Below are 19,838 nucleotides of genomic sequence, written 5' to 3' on the forward strand. Positions count from 1 at the left end.
TCCTTCTACTGTTCTTTCCATCTTTTTTTCTCTCAGTGCTTGGAATTGGCATTAATTTATGAAAGCTCACAGTGGCTGCTTTTTGTGGCCTGTCAGAGACACCGACCATTGCCTCGGTGTGACCTAAGAGTCTGTCTTGAATACAAAGTGGTTCACATGAATCTACGCCGCTCGAAGACCTGTGAGTTAAGTTGTTCTATTAAAAGGGCAGATACCACATGGGGAATTTTTTAAGCTTTCGGCAGGGAGGCTGAAAGGAATTGAGAGAATTTATGATGTGAAACAGATTAAAGTACCTGTGGGGAACAACCTCAAAAGAAGCAGTGTGGCTTAGTGGAAATTACACAGGCTTGGGAATCGGAGGGTGTGGATTCTAATCCCAGCTTCGCAACTTGTCTGCTGTGTGACCTTGGGCAAACCACTTAACCTCTCTGTGTCTCAGTTTCCTCATCTGTAAAATGGGGATTAAGATTGTGAGCCCCATGTGGGACAACCTGATTACCTTATATCTACCCCAGTGCTTAGAACAGTGTTTGGCACATAGTAAGTGCTTAACAAATATCATAGTTTTATATTTACTGTTATTTAAAAAGAGAACCCAATCACACATTTGGTCCCAGTGAAGGTAGCAGTTGGAACTTCGGGGCCAACCCCACTGAATTCTGGTCGGCATCAACTTATTAAGCCATAACTAAACCTTGGTGTGTTCTTCACAATGTGCTGCACCCCTGCCCATTTGTTTCCTCATAACACTCTGTGCCCCTGTGGGAACACAACTGATGCAGATGAGAAAGTATAACTAGTGCTGTTAGAACCACTAGCACTAGAATCAACTGTTCTGTACAGATTTTAGTTCCTCTTCTCTCCCTTAATTGCTAGCTCCCTGTCATTCCTTTTTTTCATCTTTGTCCTCTGAGAACTCAGTGTTCTCTCCTCCAGATGTCCATTCCAAATGCCTTGCTCCAAGTTAGCCTGGAACCTTTTTAAAAGTAATAAAAGCATACCTCAAAGAGGCCTTTCCTGACTATGCCCTCATTTCCTCTTCTTCCACTCCCTTCTGTGTCGCTCCTGCACTTGGATTTGCACCCCTTATTCACTCCTCCCTCAGTCCCACAGCACTTATGTATCTATCCGTAATTCATTTCTATTAATGCCTGTTTCTCCATCTAGATTGTAAACTCGTTTTGGACAGGGAATGTATATACCAACTTTGTTAGACTGTACTCTCCCAAGGACCTGGTACAGTACTCTACACACAAGAAGTGTCAATAAATACAATTGATTGGTTAATTGATTGAGGTCTTCAGACTGAGCCTTGCCCATAATTCTCTGAAGGGAGACTCCATCATTTTCAATAAGGAAAGTCCCTCTGATGATCCCCCAAATCTCCCAAAGAAAGAGGGATTTCCCAGGAAAACCCACTAGTTTGGGTTAGGGATTGAGTGTCTGCATGCTGCTCTTTCAAAATTAGCACTGCTGTTACCAAGTGACTAGTCAGACCTACTCCTATTGAAGCTGTTTATACTTGGAACCCCATATGGGACAGGGAATATATGTCTGGCCTGATTAATTTGTATCCACCCCCTTACTTCAAATAGCGATTGACACAAAGTAAGTGCTTAAATATTTTAAAAAAAGGCTTGAATTCCAACTCAATTAAGTTACTCCCATCAAGTGCAGTGTTTTGCCTTTTGCTGATGCTGAGTAATAGCTTGGGCATGCTGACCTGGTATAAGCACTTCACTGAACGGCATCAAAATTTCCCCTTTCTCCTCCCAAGTAGCCATGATTATATGAGTGAGTCTAGAGGTGCTCAGCACGTGTTTCCCAATTTGAATATCAATATGGAAGGATATCATGTGCTGTGGGTCTGGGGTGGGTATCAGAGTACCACAGAACTTATGTAAATATCCTTATACTCTACTATTCCCCCAGTCCATACTTTATTTTAATGTATATCTCCCTCTTTACGCTGTAAGTTCATGAAGGCAGGGACTGCCGCTACTAGCTCAGATGTATTATGCCTTTCCAAGTGCTTAGGATATCAATCTCCTTGTTCCAGGATTTTAATGTAAAATTATCTCAATATTAAAGCGAAGTTTAAGCAAAGCAAAAGTCACCCTCTGAATCTACTAAGATTTTACTTAAGGGATACTTTTGCAAACCCTGTGCAGTCAGGATGATGGTAATAAAAATAATAGTAATAATAAATAATAATAACTGTGGTTTTGTTAAGCACTAACTATATGCCAGGCACTGTACTAAGTCCTGGGGTGGGTACAAGCAAATCGGGTTGAACACAGTCTCACATGGTCTCACATGGGGCTCACAATCTCAATCCCCATATGACAGATGGAGCATTAATAATAATAATGGTGGTATTTGTTAAACACTTACTACATGCCAGGCATTGTATTAAGTCCTCGGCTTGATACAAGCAAATCAGGTTGGACACAGTCCCAGTCCCACGTGGTGCTCACGGTCTTAATCCCCATTTTACAGATGAGGTAACTGAGAGAGAAGTGAAGTGACTTGCCCAAGGCCATATAGCAGACAAGTGGTGGAGTCAGGATTAGAATCTATGACCATAAAATCATATGCTTCTTGACAACAGGAATCATATTTACTCAGTCCATGTTACTCTCCCAAGTGCTTAGTATAGTGCTCTGCCAAGTGTAAATGCTCAATAAATGCGAATGTAATTCTTTCTGTCCAATGCTGAAGTTCAGTAGAGACGTTGGAGAGTGATGATAATATCCATGATACCAACAAAACTTTTTTGTGGCACTAGAGTCTTTCTACTTTCTTCCTCTGGCTGGCTGTCATTCACTTCTGTGAAAGAGTGGTTGGGGGAGAGGGGCAAAATAGAAAAATCTGGAAATGATCAACATAAAAGTATCAACAGATGAAATTTCAACTTGAAAATTCCTTGAGAATAGATAATAATGTTTGTATTTGTTAAGCGCTTACTATGTGCAGAGCACTGTTCTAAGTGCCGGGGTAGATACAGGGTAATCAGGTTGTCCCACGTGAGACTCACAGTCTTAATCCCCATTTTACAGATGAGGTCACTGAGGCACAGAGAAGTGAAGTGACTTGCCTAAGGTCACACAGCTGACAAGTGGCAGAGCAGGGATTCGAACCCATGACCTCTGACTCTGAAGCCCGTGCTCTTTCCACTGAGCCACGCTGCTTCTAGTCTACAAAGATAGATTGTGTAGGCATATGCAGCAATTGAATTCAAGTATAATTTTGGATCCCTGTTTCATATTTTTTGAAAAGATGGTATTCGTTAAGTGTTTACTATGTTCCAGGCACTGTAATGGGGTAAATACAAGCTAATCAGGTTGGAAACAGCTCATGTACCACATAGGTCTCACAGTCTTAATCTCCATTTTATAAATGAGGTAACTGAGGCACAGAGAATTTAACTGATGTGCCCAAGATCACACAGCAGACAAGTGGCAGAGCCGGGATTAGAAGCCAGGTCCTTCAGACTCCCAGGTCCATGCTTAACCAACTAGGCCATGCTGCTTCTCGATTGTGATCTTTGGGAAAACCATACTGGAAACATGATCAAAAGGGTTTCTTTGTCTGGATAGCTTTGATCACCTTTACCAAAAGAGCTCATCCTCCTTTGCTTCTCTCCTTTCATTGCTTAAACTCTGGCCATACCAGTTCCACAGCTCCCTCGATTGCTATCTCCCTGTCCTTAGTCCTTTGCATCTTTGTCCTCTGAGAACTCGATGTTCTCTCCTCCACATGTCCATTCCAAGTGCCTTGTTCCAAGTTAGTATGGAACCTCTTTAAAAGAGCTATATGAGAGGGAACAATCCATCCATTATCTCTTTCTCCCATCCTTTCTGGCTTTTTCTTAATGCTATTTCCTAAGTGTTTACTATGTGCCAAGTATTCTTCTAAGCTCTGGGGTAGATATGAGATAGGTTGAGAAGCAGCATGGCCTAATAGAAAGAGCATGGCCCTGAGAGTCAAAGAGCCTGGATTCTAATCCCAGCTCCACCACTTGTCTGCTATGTGAACTTGGGCAAGTCACTTAACTTCTCTGTGCCTCAGTTACCTAATCTGAAGAGGGGAATTAAATCTTACTCCCACATACTTAGGTTGTGAGCCTGCTTTGGGACAGGGACTGTGTCTAATCTGATTAATTTGTATCATCCCCAGCATTTAGAACAGCGCTTGCCACATGGTAAGTCCTTATCAAGTACCATAATTATTATCATTATTATTACCACTTGGGACTCACAGTCTAGTGGGGAGGGAAAACAGGTATTGAACATTCATCCAGCCTGTAACTCCCTTCTGACAGCAAGATCCCATAATTAAATCAGTGTTATTAACTAAAGAAGATGATTGGTTAAACAAATCATTATTAACCTTTACTTATTATTTCCTATTCCTTATTGAATAATGCCATCAACTGACCCATAAAATGAAATCTCAATTTCCCTCTCCCTTAAGGGAAGCAGCGTGGAGTAACGGATAGAGCACAGTCCTGGGAGTCAGAAGGTCATGGATTCTAAGCCTGTCACTGCTACTTGTCTGCTGTGTGTCCCTGGGCAAGTCACTTCACTTCTCTGTGCCTCATTTACCTCATCCGTAATATGGGGACTAAGACTCTGAACCCATTCAGGACAGGGACTGCAAACAACCTGATTTGCTTTATCCACCCTAGAACTTAGTATAGTGCCTGGCACATAGTAAGAGCTTAACAAATACCACAGTTATTATTATTAATTCTTCTAGATTTGCTAAGGACATTTGCAATCTGGATGATTTTATTGCCCACTTCAACCCTGAGGCCTTAAACTCTCCCTCTTTTCATATCCCACCGTCCATTAGTCTTCCCATTTCCAAAGCACCCCTAAAACCAGATCTCCAATATGTCTTCCCTGACTAAGCCCCTTTTTCCCCTCTAGTTTGACTATACACTTGGCTGTATACCCCTTAAGCACTTTGATATTCATCCCAGTCCCATAGTGCTTATGTTAATATCCTTACACTCTACTATTTCCCCTATCTGTACTTTATTTTAATGTCTGTCTCCCCCTATACACTGGAAGTTCATTGAGAGTGGGGATTTCTTCTTCTTTCCCAGTGCTTAATTGTTTTGCACACAAGTGCTCAATAAATGCTACTGATTGACTGACAGATGGTACATTTGTTTATCTTTATATATGGTAAGGATAGCTAGGACAGCTATGTGTGTGTTTGTGTGAATGTCCATTTTTTTAAGATGATGCTACTAATCATAAGATTCTATGTGTGTGTCTGAGGCAGCAAAGAACAATGTGTAAAATACACACCATGTTGCACTATTTGAGTTTAAGGAGAGGTCCTAATGCACTAATAGGTTTGCCCCAAACAGGGCCTGGGTCTGTTATCAAGTCTATGTTGTGATGTCTTTGCTAGATCAAAGCAAAGCAGCAAAGCAAAGCAACCTCAGGAACTACCACCCTCCCCTTGCCACCCGAGGCCCCTGGGTGATGTGGGATGGAAGCCGCTAATGTATAACAGCCATGATGCCCCTCAGGGAACCAGCAATCATCCAGTTATCAATCAATGATATTTACTGAGCATATCCTGCATGTAGAGCACTGTACTAACAACCATCTAGGAGAATACACTACAATAGAGTAGGTGGACATGATCCCTAGCCACAGGGTTCTTATAGACTAGAAGGGGAGGAAGACATTAAAATGAATTATAACTATATAGGTACATAAGTGCTGTGGGGGTGAAGTGAAATTCAAAGTGTTTAAGGTGTATAGACTCAAATGCATAGTTGACTCTCAAGGGAGGGTGGGAAGGGGAAGTGAGGGTTTAGTCAGGTAAGGAGTATATCAAGGAGGAGAGATTTTAGTAAGGCTTTGAAGATAGGGAGAGAGGATGTCTGTTGGAAATGAAGGGGGAGGGAGTTCCCGGCCAGTGGGGCATATGGGCAAGGAGTCAGTAATGAGACAGAGGAGATTGAGGTTAGTGAGTAAATTGGCGAAGGAGCAAAGTGTGCAGGTGGAACATAGTAGGAGATAGAAAAGTTAATGCCTTAAAGCCAATGGAAAAAAGTTTCTGTGTGATATGCAGGTGGATGTTTCTCCTTGATGCCACATTGGCTCTCTTTCCCTGCCATCAGATAAACTCCATCCAGTCCTGCTTCCCACTAACACTACCACAAAAGGAAAGAGAAAAACACCCACATCATGAGGTCACCACAAAACCTCAGGAAGATTAGTAATTGCTGTATTGATGACTCTATCTATGGGCGGGCCTTGGACTCTGAGCCAAAAGGAACTTGAAATTCTTCTCTATGCACAGCACCTTGCTGATTTTTGTTTCTATTTAGTTTATTCTATCTGTCCATGTCTTTTATGCTATTTAATCTTTTATCATTTCATTCTTCCTGGTATGTCTGTCTTCAGCCTCCTCAAATCATGAACCTTTTGAGGCCCAGGCACTGTTTTTAATTCCCACCTGGGTGTTTTCCCAGTGCTTAGTCCAGTTCTCTTCCCATAGTAAGTGCTTAATAAATACTACTGCTACGATGATTAGAGGAGCATGTCCCAACTGCCAGTTCCTGACCTCCAGGCTCATCCACCTGCTGCAGTGTGCTTCCAATGTTCAACATCACTAAAATCCACCCTTTCCTCTCAATCTAATATTGTGCTGATCCAGCACATATATCTCAACTTGATTACTGCATCATCATCATCATAATCATGACAATAATGATAATTATAATATAGTGCTTGCTATGTTTTTACTAAAGAAAGATGGAGACAGGCATTGGATCCCCATTTTACAGATGAAGAAACTGAGGCCCAGATAAGTTAAATGACTTTCCCAAGCTCACACAGAAGACAAGCAGCAGAGTAGGTATTGAAACATAGGTGCTCTGAGTCCCATATCTGTGCTCTTTCCACTAGACCACGCTTACATCAGCCTCCTTGTTGACCTCCCTGCCTTCTGTCTCTCCCTTTTCCAGCCCCTACTTCACTCTCCTGCCTGGATCATTTTCCTACAAAAACATTTGGTCCTCATCTTCATGCTCTTCAACAATCTCCAGTGGTTGCTAGTCCACCTCCACATCAAACAGAAACTCCTTACCATCGACTTTAAAGCACTCAATCAGCTCTCCCCCTCCTACCTTACCTCACTGATCTACTACAACCAAGTTTGCATAGTTCAAACTTTTGGGCTTATCTTCTGCAGCAGCCTCCCTACTGACCTCACTGCCATCTTTCTCTCTCTTCTATAGTCCATATATCACTCTGCTGTCCTGGTCATTTTTTAAAAATGTCATTCTGCCATATCTCCCCACTGCTCAAAAACCTCAAATGATTGCTCATCTCTCTATGTAACAAGGTGAAATTAAATGGCTCAATCCGCTCACTTCATTCTACTTTTTAATGGTAAATGTTTACTGTGATTACTATGTGCCGGGCACTTTACTAAACGCTGTATTACTTACCCACTCTCTTCTCCCATTTCACCTCCATTCAGTCTCCATTCCTCTAAACCTAAATTATTCATTGTACCTCATTCTCACCCTGAGTTCTTTCCTGTTTTCTACCCCCTGCCTGGAGGAAATCTCTCCCTTTCATAGCCAACAGACCTCAGCTCTCCCAATCTTCAAAGCTCTTGAAAAATAAAAGGTCTTCCTAGAAGGCCTTCCCTAATCAAGTTCTCATCTCCCCAACTTCCATGTCATTTTAATCACTTGGGTACTCACCCCCCAGTTCCCTTCATCCCCATAATAGCACTATAAAGATATCATTATACTCAACTGGTTACTCTTATTGATAATTTGTTTTAGTATTTCTCTTCCCTGCTAGACTGTTCTACAGCGTTCTACATACAGTAGGTGTTAAATAAGTACTCTCAGTAGACTGATCCTATTTGATGCCCCGAGTAAGTGGATATTTTGCAGTTCTAGGTTGGGAAAAAGGAGTTTTAAGAGAGAGCTACTGCCTTCTATTCTTTACTCTGTCACCTACGGGACTGATCCCAGGTCTTTACTGGACTCTTGAAAAGAACTGATTTACCAAATGAAACTACAGGAGTGAAGAGTTCAGCTTTTCAAATTCAACCCTGCCTGGAACTGACTAGTTGTTTCTGTTGGTAGTAGTCAAAGGGTGAATGAGAGAGACAGAGTGAGACATACAGACTGACAGAGACAGAGAGAAAGAGCTTCCATTCTCACTTTGGAAAATCTCTTTATCCTCTGGAAAGGGAAAAAGTGTGGCCTAGTGGATGGAGCATGGGCCTGGGAGTCAAAAGGACCTGGGTTTTAATCCCATCTCCAGCACTTGTCTGCTGAGTGACTATGGGCAAGTCACTTAACTTCTCTGTGCTTCATTTACCTCTTCTGTAAAATGAAGATTAAAACTGTGAGTCACATGTGGGACAGGGACTGTGTCCAACCCAATTTGCTTACATCCACCCCAAGTCTTAGTACAGTGCCTTGCACATAGTAAGCACTAAACAAATTCCACAATTAGTATGTAATCCTTAAAAGAGAAAGAGTTTTAGATCAATATTCTATCAGATCTGCATTGCAGTCAACATAATTTAGTTTCTGGATTTTGACAAAGCATTTAAAAAATTGTGATGAACTTTAGCAAACTGTGGTGGGCAATGCAATCTTCAACTTCTTCCTCAGATTCTATAGCTTAAATGTTCCCAGATCCATTCTGGCATAAGTTCTGTTAGAATTGCATCATCAAGTCCCAAGCACCAGGAGTCAGGAATTGGGCATTTTTATATACTTAGGAGGGAGAGAAGATTTAGGCAATATCAGTGAAACATGCCTATACAAGACAAACAACATAACCATTTGCAAAATGAAAAAGAAGTTTCTTAGTCAAGCAAACATTAGCAGATTTGTTTTCAGGCTAATAAAAATAAAGGGACTTGGTCTGATTTGAGAAATTATGTCTACCAATTTAGCAAGGTTCCCCAGCCATTGCATGCTTGAACCTTTGGAAATGAGGCGGTGGTGTGGCAGAATTACATCTTCCTGGAAGACCCTGGAGACTCATGATTGACAGATACCACCTGAGTATGCCAATGCCCCTCTATGTTTCCTCATCTCTACTACCAGTCTGTCCAGGCTCTGGGGATTGCTCTGAGGCCCTCTCGGAACAGCTATGGGCCGAAAAATGGGTAAGGGTCTGTGAAAGCCTAAAATCCTTTGTGCCAGCAGATAACTCAAACCTGGGCTCAAATCCACTACTAGCACGGTCTGTCCTGTCTATATGGCTCTGGAATTTTCAGATTCAAAAAGTGGGCAAAATTCTATTAGCAAAGAAAAAAGTGTTCCCTTATAGTGGAGCTCTCTGTTTCTGCCCAGAACCCTGGGCTGTAGAAAGTAGGGGTGGCTCCTTTTCCCCATATCCCACTATGCCAGGCATATTGGAGCTAAAGGAAACCCCATCTCGATAGAGATAAATCTACCATTTAGTAGTGTCCCCCTCCATCCCTCCTTCCCCACTAAGGGAAGGGAAGAAAATACTAAGAAAAAAAGGTTCTGTTTTAGGTCCCACTCTATTCTCCATTTACACCCACTCCCTTGGAGAACTCTTTGGCTCCCACAGCTTCAACTACCACCTCTACATGGATGACTCCCAAATCTACATCTTCAGTCCTGATCTCTCTTCTTCTCTGTAGTCTCGCATTTCCTCCGGCCCTCAAGACATTTTTATTTGGATGTCCTGCTGTCACTGCAAATTTAACATGTCCAAAACAGAATTCCTTATCTTCCCACCCAAAACCTGTCCTCCTGCTGATTAACATCAGTCTCCCCCTATAGGCTATAAACTCACTGTGGATGAGGGAATGTGTCTGTTATATTGTAATATTGTACTGTCCCATGTGCTTAGTATAGTGTTTTGCACAGGGTAAGTGCTCAGTAAATATAATTAAATGAACAAATGCTCCTTTATCTCACAACCACAAGCTCCCAATCTAGCAAGGGGCCGCCCGGCTCCTCCACAGCCATGGTGTCCTCAGTCCACACTCCCAATCCCACCACTCCAACTCCACAACACCACCCCAGCTCCCCTCCCTCTCCTTAAAACCCCCTACCTGTCAGCTGCAGTTGCAGCTAAAGAAGGACCAGCGCCAAAAATAAAAATATTCAAATGTCTGCTTCCGAATAATTCCCTGTGGAATGTTATGTTGAGTTCACTGCCTTATTGGTACAAAGTGAGTCCTGGATCATGCTGGCTTCCTCTGACCTCTGAATGTCAGCCAAGACATTAAGGTAGGTGGGTCACTAGAAATGAGTAGAATCTGTGAACATAGGGCTTCATGTGTTTTATTCCTACTGTAAGATTGTAACTTTTTAGCACAGTGCTCTGCCCCCAGTAGAGATAGTGCCCAGGCAGTATCTGACTTGGGAGCTGGGGTTTCCAGTGAACCTCTCCCCAACAGCCCAGCATCAAATCCTTCTGCCTTCCCAAGGGAACAGAAATGCAACCAAAATGGCCCTGAATGTGGGGCTATTGCTTCCTTCTCCATCCCCTGTCCATTAGCTGCCATGGCAGGAGCAAGACTGAAATCAAACCAAACTGCTTTTGGCTATGGCAGTTATGATAGAGGCAATAATAATAAACATGGCATTTGTTAAATGCTTACCATGTGTCAAGCACTGTACTAAAAGCTAGGGTGGATTCAAGCAAATGGGATTGGGCACCGTCCCTGTCTCACACTGGGCTTACAGTCTTAATCCCTATTTTACAGATGAGATACCTGAGGCACCAAGAAGTAAAGTGACTTGCCCAAGGCAACACAGCAGACGAGTGGCAGAGGCAGAATTAGAACCCAGGACCTTCTAACTTCCAGGCCCGTGCTCTATCCTCTTCAACATGCTGCTTCCCCATACTGCTGGAGGTGGAAGTGGAGACAGTGGTGGGGCGTCCAGGCTGAGCTGACTGCTTCAAAGGGAGATGTCTCTGGATCTCTCACTCTCTTTTTCTTCTTCCCTTCCCCCACCCTGTCTCCCTGTATAAATTTGGTTCCTCTACCCCTCCATTTTCCCACTTAGGTAGGGCTCAGTCTCTGTTTCTGTACATTTTTCTGTCTCCATCCTTTCTATATCCATATCTATATCTGTTCTGGTTGTGACTGCAGGAACCACAGTTGTTTTTTTCTAGTACTCTTGCTGTACTGTGCTAGTGCAGCTTTTATGCACACCCACCCCCTTATATTCTGCCCTTTTCACTATCTGTAATTTATCTTAATGTCTGTCTGCTGACTAGACTAAGCTCCTTGAGGTTAGGGATTGTGTTTACCAATTCTATTGTGCTCTCCCCAGCATTTAGTACAGTGCTCTGCACACAGTAAGTGCTCAACAAATACCACTGATTGGTAGATTGAGGCCTTCCCTGACTAAACCCTCCTTTTCTCTTCTCCCACTCCCCTCTGAGTCACTCTGACTTGCTCCCTTTATTCATCCCCCCATCCCAGCCCCACAGCACTTTTGAACATATGTGTAATTTATTTATTCATATTAATGTCTGTCTCCCCCTCTAAACTTTAAGCTCGTTGTGGGCAGGGAATGTGTCTGTTTATTGCTATATTGTACTTTGCCACACTTAGTACAATGCTTTAATAATAATAATATTGGTATTTGTTAAACGCTATGTGCCGAGCCCTGTTCTAAGCGCTGGGATAGATATAGGATAGTCAGGTTGTCCCACGTGGGGCTCACAGTTTTAATCCCCATTTTACAGATGAGGTAACTGAGGCCCAGAGAAGTTCAGTGACTTGCCCAAAGACACACAGCTGGCAAGCGGTGGAGCCCGGATTAGAACCCATGACCTCTAACTCCCAACCCCGGGGTCTTTCCACTGAACCATGCTGCTTCTCCAGTGAGAAGCAGTTTCTTGAATGCTTACTTTGCACACAGTAAGCAATCAAAAAATACAGCTGAATGAATGAATGATTGATTGATGGATGGCCCATAGTGCTGTATTTCAATCTCATTGAATTATTCAGATGCATCACAAAAGAGTTATACACACAAAGAATGGCAGCTCAAATTTGCCAAATTGCAGCTCCAAAAGTTATAACTGTAAACAGTTATAAAACATTATAAAATCTCTATAATATGGTATAATACCATTATACTTATCCATAAAATGCACTGCACATAGAAAAATATAATAAAATGAGACCACTGAACTCTCTTGGAATCTCATTACGACAGTACGTCTGTTCAAGAAGATCGCATTGTAATAAAATAAAAATCAGCAGATTTTTCTTTAGTAGAGTGAAATCAGTAACCATCAAAATACCTTTTTCAAAGGGAATATATAAAGATAAAAATGCATGAAGTTAAGGGAGGTTAAAAAAAGTAATAGGCATATTGTCTTGTAAAAATAGAGTCTTTAATAATCTAGGTTCAATCAATTCAATTCTTTTAGGAAATTCATGATATTTATTAGCATTAATAAATGTTATGAACATAAAGGCTTATAATCACCCCAAGCCCCTCCATGGTAGGGTTTTTTTTTTGAGCTTTCTGATTTTCCAGTGCTGTGACCTTGTCCCTCCACTTCCTCCTTTCCTCTTGGCCCCTGTCCCAGCTATGGATCACAAGCAGGAAACACGAAGGGTAACAGAGGGGTGGAGTAATGGTGCTGTCAGTCACGCCTATCACTGCAGTTCTTATGCCCACCCTGCCACCACTGATACCTGACCCTATTCCCAGAGCTGGAGGAGGGGCTACAAATGGGCAAGGGGAGGGGTGCCATGCAGACCACTGGAAGTGTAGTGATGTGGTGCTAATCATGATTTCTAACAAGGACACCAAATACTGGTGACTGGGTTGAAACCGTGTTGCGGGGCGGGGCGGGGTGGGGAGGAGGCAGGAAAACAGTTGGGAATGAGGGAGAGGAGGGAGGAAAGCAGGGTAAGGTGAGGAGGAGAAGGAAGGAAAAAAATGAATTTACCTGCCGTGATTGGACAGAATGTTGCAGCTGGAGCTTAAGTATTCTTGGATATCTCAGCAAAAGATTCAAGTTATCTCTGGGTGGCTTGCATTGTTGGATGCTTGGAACCTGGGGTTTGCCTATAGTTTTCTAAAATAAGGGATTTCTTTTCATATTTCACAATTTTGTAGGGGAATGGAGCCCATTTAGATTTTTTGAAATCAATTATCAAATTTTTGATTGGGAAATAGCACGAAGAAAATGAGGAGGTGCAGCCTGGGGTCAGAGACCAGTTCAAGGTAGAACCTGTGTCTTAACCATAATTCTATGTCTTTAGTCTGGTTCTCTCCTGTGAATCGATGCTTTATCATGGCAGGAGAGTTTGCATATGCTGATGAAGCTTGGAGCTATGCCATATAGAATCACCCATGATGGAGAGGTCTAAGCTGAAGCGCCCGACAAAGCTGATTCACCTGTGCTGGGCAGCAACAGCAAGGAAAAGAGTCAAAGGCCGTTGATCAAAGGATCAAAATGTTGATCATAGACAACAGCGGAGATTCAAGTTGTCTACTGCAACGAAGAAGGCAATGGTAAACCGCTTCTGATCTTTACCAAGAAAACTCTATGGATACGCATACCAGAATGACTTTATGACAGAAGAGAGGACATTCTGGAGAGGATGTGTCCATGGAGTCACCATGGAATGGAAACAATTCAATGGCATGTGACGAAGAGTCTGGTTGCTTCATTTTTCAGTCTATCAATCAATGGTATTAATTGAGAGCTATTCAGAGCCCTCTTATGAACTAAATGCTTAGGGGAGTACAATACCACAGAATTAGCAGATATATTCCCTGGCCATAATGAGCTTACCTAGTTTACAAAATGAGAACAAAAGTATTCTTTGAGCATTACCAACCTTAAGGTTCAAAAATTATAACACCGTGTTGCTTCCAGCCCAAAAACTCAGCAAGAGCAAAATGTGAGGGGGAAGGTTTCAATCCCTACTCAAATATTTGGACAACTTGACGTCAATACACCCACCCTGGGATACTGAGCATGCTCCAAACCAGACAAGGAACATGGGGTCTTTGGAACAATCTCCAGAGACTAGCTTCATATCCTGCCACGACAGATGGCAGTCCTCCAAGAACAATAGGTAGGCTGCCAACTCCAGGATCCCCAGGATAACTGCACCCACTAAAAGATGAGATTCAGCTCTCAAATTTTGATTCTTCTTTTCTTTCTATGGTGAACAAAGTGTCCTGGAGAGAACATGACTATCGTATCTCTTTTGTAACTGTCAAGAAGGGGAGAAAAGGATCAGGTTTTGAGCTCCTGGTGCTCTTTAACTTTGACAGGTTTCTTTTCTTTCATATTGTTATCAATCATACTTATTTAGCGTTTACTGTGTGAAGAGCACTGTACTAAGGCTCAGGAGAGTACAAAATAACAGCATCGGTAGACACATTCCCTACCCACAATGAGTTTATAGTCTAAAAGGGGGGAGAGGCATTAATATAAATTACAGATATGTACAAAAGTGTTGTAGGGCTGAGGGAGGGGTGAATAAAGGAAGCAAATCAGAGTGACCCAGAAGGGAGTGGGAAAAGAGGAAATGAGGGCTTATTCAGGAAAGGCCTCTTGGAGAAGATGTTCCTTCAGTAAGGCTTGAAGGAGAAAAGAGATTTTGTCCATTGGATATAAAGAGGGAGGGCATTCCGGGAAGAGACAGGACGTGGGTGAGAGGTCAGAGGCAAGATAGATGAGATCGACATACATGAGTAGGTTGGCTTTAGAGGAGTGAAGTGTGTGGGCTGTGTTGTAGTAGGAGAACAGCAAGGTGAGGTAGGAGCAAGCAGGGTGATTGAGTGCTTTAAAACTGATGGTGAGGAGTTTTTGTTTGATGTAATGAATGGGCAACTATTGGAGATTCTTGAGGAACGGGGGAACATGGACCAGATGGCATTGTAGAAAAATGATCCAGGCATCAGAGTGTGGTATGGACTGAAGTGGGGAGAGACAGGAGGCAGAAAGGTCAGCAAGGAGGCTTCTTCCCATCTGCCTTCAAACGTGCCCATGTCTCCCTGATCCTAAAAAAACCCTCTCTTGACCCCACTACCCCCTCCAATTATCACCCCATCTCCCTTCTACCCTTCCTTTCCAAACTCCTGGAGTGAGTCGTCTACATTGGCTGCATCGAATTCCTCAACTTCAACTCTCTCCTGGACCCCCTCTAATCTGGCTTCTGTCCCCTCCGCTCCACCTAAACTGCCCTCTCAAAGGTCACCAATAACCTCCTTCTTGCCAAATCCAATAGCTTCTCCTCTATCCTAATCCTCTTCTACCTCTCAGCTGCTTTTGACACTGTCGACAATTCCCTTCTCCTCAATACATTATCCAATCTTAGCTTCATGGACTAGGTCCTCTCCTGTTTCTCCTCTTATCTCTCTGGCCGTTAATTCTCAGTCTTCTTCGCAGACTCCTCCTTCTCCCATCCTCTAACTGTAAGAGTTCCTCAAGGGTCAGTACTTGTTCCCCTTCTGTTCTCCATCTGTACTCACTCCCTTGGTGAACTCATTCGCTCCCACGGCTTCAGCTATCACCTCTACGCAGATGACACCCAAATCTACATCTCCACCCCTGTTATCTCTCCCTCCCTCCAGGCTCGTATCTCCTCCTGCCTCCAGGACATCTCCACCTGGATGTCTGCCCGCCACCTAAAACTCAACGTGTCTAAGACTGAGCTCCTTATCTTCCCTTCCAAACCCTGTCCTCTCCCTGACTTTCCAGTCACTGTGGACGGCACTACCATCCTTCCCATCTCATAAGCCCACAACCTTGGTGTCATCCTTAACTCTGCTCTCTCATTCACCCCACACATCTGTCACCAAAACCTGCCAGTCTCACCTTCACAATATCGCCAAGATCTACCCTTTCCTCTCCATCCAAACCACTACCTTGTTGGTACAATCTCTCATCATAGCCAGACTGGATTACTGCATCAGCCTCCTCTCTGATCTCCCAACCTCCTCTCTCTCCCTACTTCAGTCTATACTTCACTCTGCTGCCCAGATTATCTTTCTACAGAAATGCTCTGGGCATGTCACCCCCCTTCTCAAAAATCTCCAGTGGTTGCTTATCAACCTTTGAATCAAGCAAAAACTCCTCACTAGTGGCTTCAAAGCTCTCCATCTCCTTGCCCCTTCCTACCTTATCTCCCTTCTCTCCTCCTACAGCCCAGCCCACACACTCTCCTCCTCTGCCGCTAACCTCCTCACTGTGCCTCATTCTCTCTTGTCCCACTGTTGATCCCTGGCCCACATCCTACCAATGACCTGGAATGCCCTCCTTCCTCATATTTGCCAAACTAAGGGGTAAAAGCAGGGGGCAAGTGATTTGATAAGGTGGGTAGGGATGGGTCAAAAGTGCAGATGGAGGGGATGGATTTTGAGAAGGCAAGAAATTTTTCTCTTGAGACCCTTCTGAAAAAGATGGAAGAGTTGAACAAGGTGCAGGAGGAGAGAAGGACTGGAGCATGGGAGAATTTAGAAAGATCATGCCAAGTATTATTATTATTTTACATCAGGGTAAGGCTGAACCCTCTCTCTTATGAATCAATGCATTATCGTGGCAGGAGAGTTTGTGTACAATAATAAAGCCTAGACCTATGACATTAGAGATATTCTCTCACCAGGGACACCCATAATGGAAAGGTCTAAGCCAAAAAGTCAAAGCTGATTCACCTATGCTGGACAGCTGTGCATGGAAAAGAGTCAAAGTAGGATGATCAAGTGATCAAAACTTTGATCAAAAACAATGGCAGAGATTCAAGGTTTTTTTACTGCATGGAAGAAGACAATGGTAAACCATTTTTGTGAGTTTTTTTTTTAACCAAGAAAACTCTGTGGATATACATATCGGAACAACTACAGATATGGCAGAAGATAAAAATTCTGGAGAAAATATGTCCATAGAGTCGCTTTGGATCGGAAATGACTTGATGGCATTCGATAATGATGATGAAGGCTGAACCCTAGGGATTGAGATATTTATGTGGTGGGACCCTTTTTGTCATCTAAAGGCCCGTTCTGTGGAGCCCGAGGACATTTTGTGCCACCCGGCCAATCAATCAATCTATCCTTGGTGTTTATTGGACACTTACTGGGTGGAGTGTACTGTATTAATCACTAAGGAGAGTATTAGGCAATAGATTTGGTAGACCCCATCCCTGCCCTCAAGGAGCTTACTCCCAAACAACTTTTTCCACTTTATTCCCTTCTAGTATAATGAAAAGCCTTGAAACTAAACTTGAGCAGAAAAACAAATAAAATAACAACTAAACAAAACATCAGTAGGGCTTTTATATTTTTCTTTGGCATTTCGCCTGAACTTTATCAAACTGTTAAATGTATTGTTATTGAACCCAATCAAAGTAGCAGATGAACTACTGCCTTTTAAAGCTATATAGCGATTTTCAGTTTTAAAAGGTGTTAGACCCAAATAAGCAATAGGGAGAAAGCCAAAAAAATACATTTTTTGGTCCACCTGAACCCACCTCTGAGAAGAGTACGCATGTTTCAAGAGCACTGGGTTTCAGAAGAAGCAGAGAGTGTAGCTGTTGCAAAAAAAAAAAAAAAATCCTCAGTAAGCCTTTTTGTCCATTCTGGTCAACAGTTGCCAGAAAGCTATTGTATGATTCCAATCAAAATGCAGTCAGATTCAGGGGAGGAAATGAGTAAATGGGAAAAGGAAGAATAGGGAGGGGAAAAATGCGGTGCCACTCATGGAACTCTCTTCCCCTCTTCAAAGCCCTACTGAGAGTTCACTCCTCCAGGAGGCCTTCCCAGACTAAACCCTCCCTTTCCCTCTGCCCCTCCTCCCCTCCCCATTCCCCTTTTAATAATAACAATAATAATAATAATAATGGTATTTGTTAGGCATTATCTATGTGCTAAGCAGTGGGGTGGATACAAGGTGATCAGGTTGTCTCACGTGGGGCTCACAGTCTTAATCCCCATTTTCCAGACTAGGGAACTGAGGCACAGAGAAGTTAAGTGACTTGCCCAAAATCACACAGCTGGCAAAAGGCAGAGTGGGGATTAGAGCACCTGACCTCTAACACCCAAGCTCGGGCTCTTTTCACTGAACCACGTTGCTTCACTAATACCGTGAGCCGTTGTTGGGCAAGGATTGTCTCTGTTGCCGAATTGTACTTTCCAAGCGCTTAGTTCAGTGCTCTGCACACAGTAAGCGCTCAATAAACACAATTGAATGAATGAATGAATTAATTAATGAATGAAGGTGAGAAAAACTCAAGTCCCTCCAAACAGCCTCCAGGAGAGGTAAATTATTGACAACCACCCCGCCCCTGGGAAAATGCTGCTGGTAGTTCTAAAGAGGTGCAGCCCACCCAGATTTACCCCGAAGTGTTTTTGCCCTCTCACTGCAAGCCCTGAAGCCCCTAACTTGGAAGCTGAAAGAGGGGGTAGAAGGTGGACGGTGTGACCCGACCTGACCCCGTCCTATGCCTAGAGAAGCTCAAGGAGCAGGAGGGGAGTGGGATGCAAATAGAGAGAGGGAGAAAATGGGGGAGGGGAGGGCGGAGGAAAGGGAAAGGGAGGAAGGGAAGGCCAGAGGGAGAGACAGGGAGGGAGGGAGGAAGAGAAGGGGAGAGAAAGAGAGGAGAGAGGAGGGGGAGAGGAAGGGAGGGAGAGAGTGAGGGAAAGAGAGAAAGAAAAAGCGAGGGCAAGAGAGGGAGAGAAAGAAGGAGTGGGAGGGAAAGAGCGGGGAGAGACAAAGAGAGAGAAAAAGGGGGGGGACAGAGAAAGAGAAGGGGGGGGAGGAGAAGGAGAGAGGGATAGGGAAAGGGAGTGAGAGATAATAAGAGGGCAAGAGAAAGAGTGGGCGAGGGAAAGAGAAGGAGAGAGTGAGAGAAAGAAAGAAAGAGGGAGAGAGAGAAAGGGGAGGAGGGGGGAGAGAGAGAAAGGTGGGAGGGGAGAGCGTGTAAGAGTGGGAGGAGAAAGGGAGGAGTGGCGGGAGAGACGGGGAGACGGGAAAGAGAGAGTGAGGAAGAGTGGGCGGGGAGGAGGAGGAGGAAGAAGAAGAAGAGGAGGAGGAGGAGGAGGGGGAGGAGGAGGAGGAGTGGGGGAGGGCGGTGGAGCTCTGTGACGTGCGGTGGTTTCGAATCCCGCAGCTCCGCCCTCGCCGGGGTGTGTGTATGTGTGCCTGTGTGGATGGTGCGGGGTGGGGAGGACTCAGAGCGCACGGGACGCTGGACAGACAGACAGACGGACAGACGGGCCGGCCGGACAGACAGGCGGTCCGGATCGCTCCCGCTCCGGCTCCGAGCGGCTCGGGGTGTCCGGCCTTCCTCGCTGCCCCCGGGCAGCCCCGCGCTCGGCTCCCGCAGGCCGGATGCCCCCGCCGCCGCCCGCACCGCACACCATGGCCCGGAGGTAGGACCAGGACCGGCCCCGACCCCCCCGGGGACCGACAGAGCGACCGACGGGACTGCGGCCGGGGCTGGGTCACTGTCCCTGGGGGGACCCCCCCGTTCGCCTCTCCCTTCTGAACGCCCCGCACCCCGTGGCCGGGGGGCGATCAAACAGTTGCCCGGGGCCGGAGGGTCCGGCCGGGAGAGGGTCTGCCTACCCCCCCGGGTCTCCGGGGTCCCCTCGGCCGGATCGGCGGGGCTCCCCAGGACCGGCCAGGACCGGCCCTGGGGATGGGGACAGCCGGGCTGCCCCTCCGGGACAATTGCTCCTCCGGACGCTTCACCAAGCCCCGGGCTACCATCAGCTCGGCAGAGGGGCGTCCTCCTAGTAGCCCCCCCGGTGGGCCCGGTAGCCCCTTTCTCCCCAGGTCGCCCCCTCCCTCCCTGGCCCT

General features: G+C 44.7%; 1 protein-coding gene across 2 annotated transcripts in view; it reads left to right on the forward strand.

Annotated features, from left to right (window-relative positions):
- The first annotated feature begins 19,120 nt into the window (after positions 1-19,120).
- The window catches only part of SH3BP4 (SH3 domain binding protein 4), a 142,515-nt gene continuing 141,797 nt past the window's right edge, over positions 19,121-19,838 (forward strand). For both annotated transcript variants that reach the window (XM_029068882.2, XM_029068883.2), the window contains exon 1: positions 19,121-19,408. The gene's annotated coding sequence lies outside the window, so the exon portion shown is untranslated. The remainder of the gene's footprint in view (positions 19,409-19,838) is intronic.

Source organism: Ornithorhynchus anatinus, chromosome 7, assembly GCF_004115215.2.
Source record: "Ornithorhynchus anatinus isolate Pmale09 chromosome 7, mOrnAna1.pri.v4, whole genome shotgun sequence".
Taxonomy (NCBI): Eukaryota; Metazoa; Chordata; class Mammalia; order Monotremata; family Ornithorhynchidae; genus Ornithorhynchus; species Ornithorhynchus anatinus.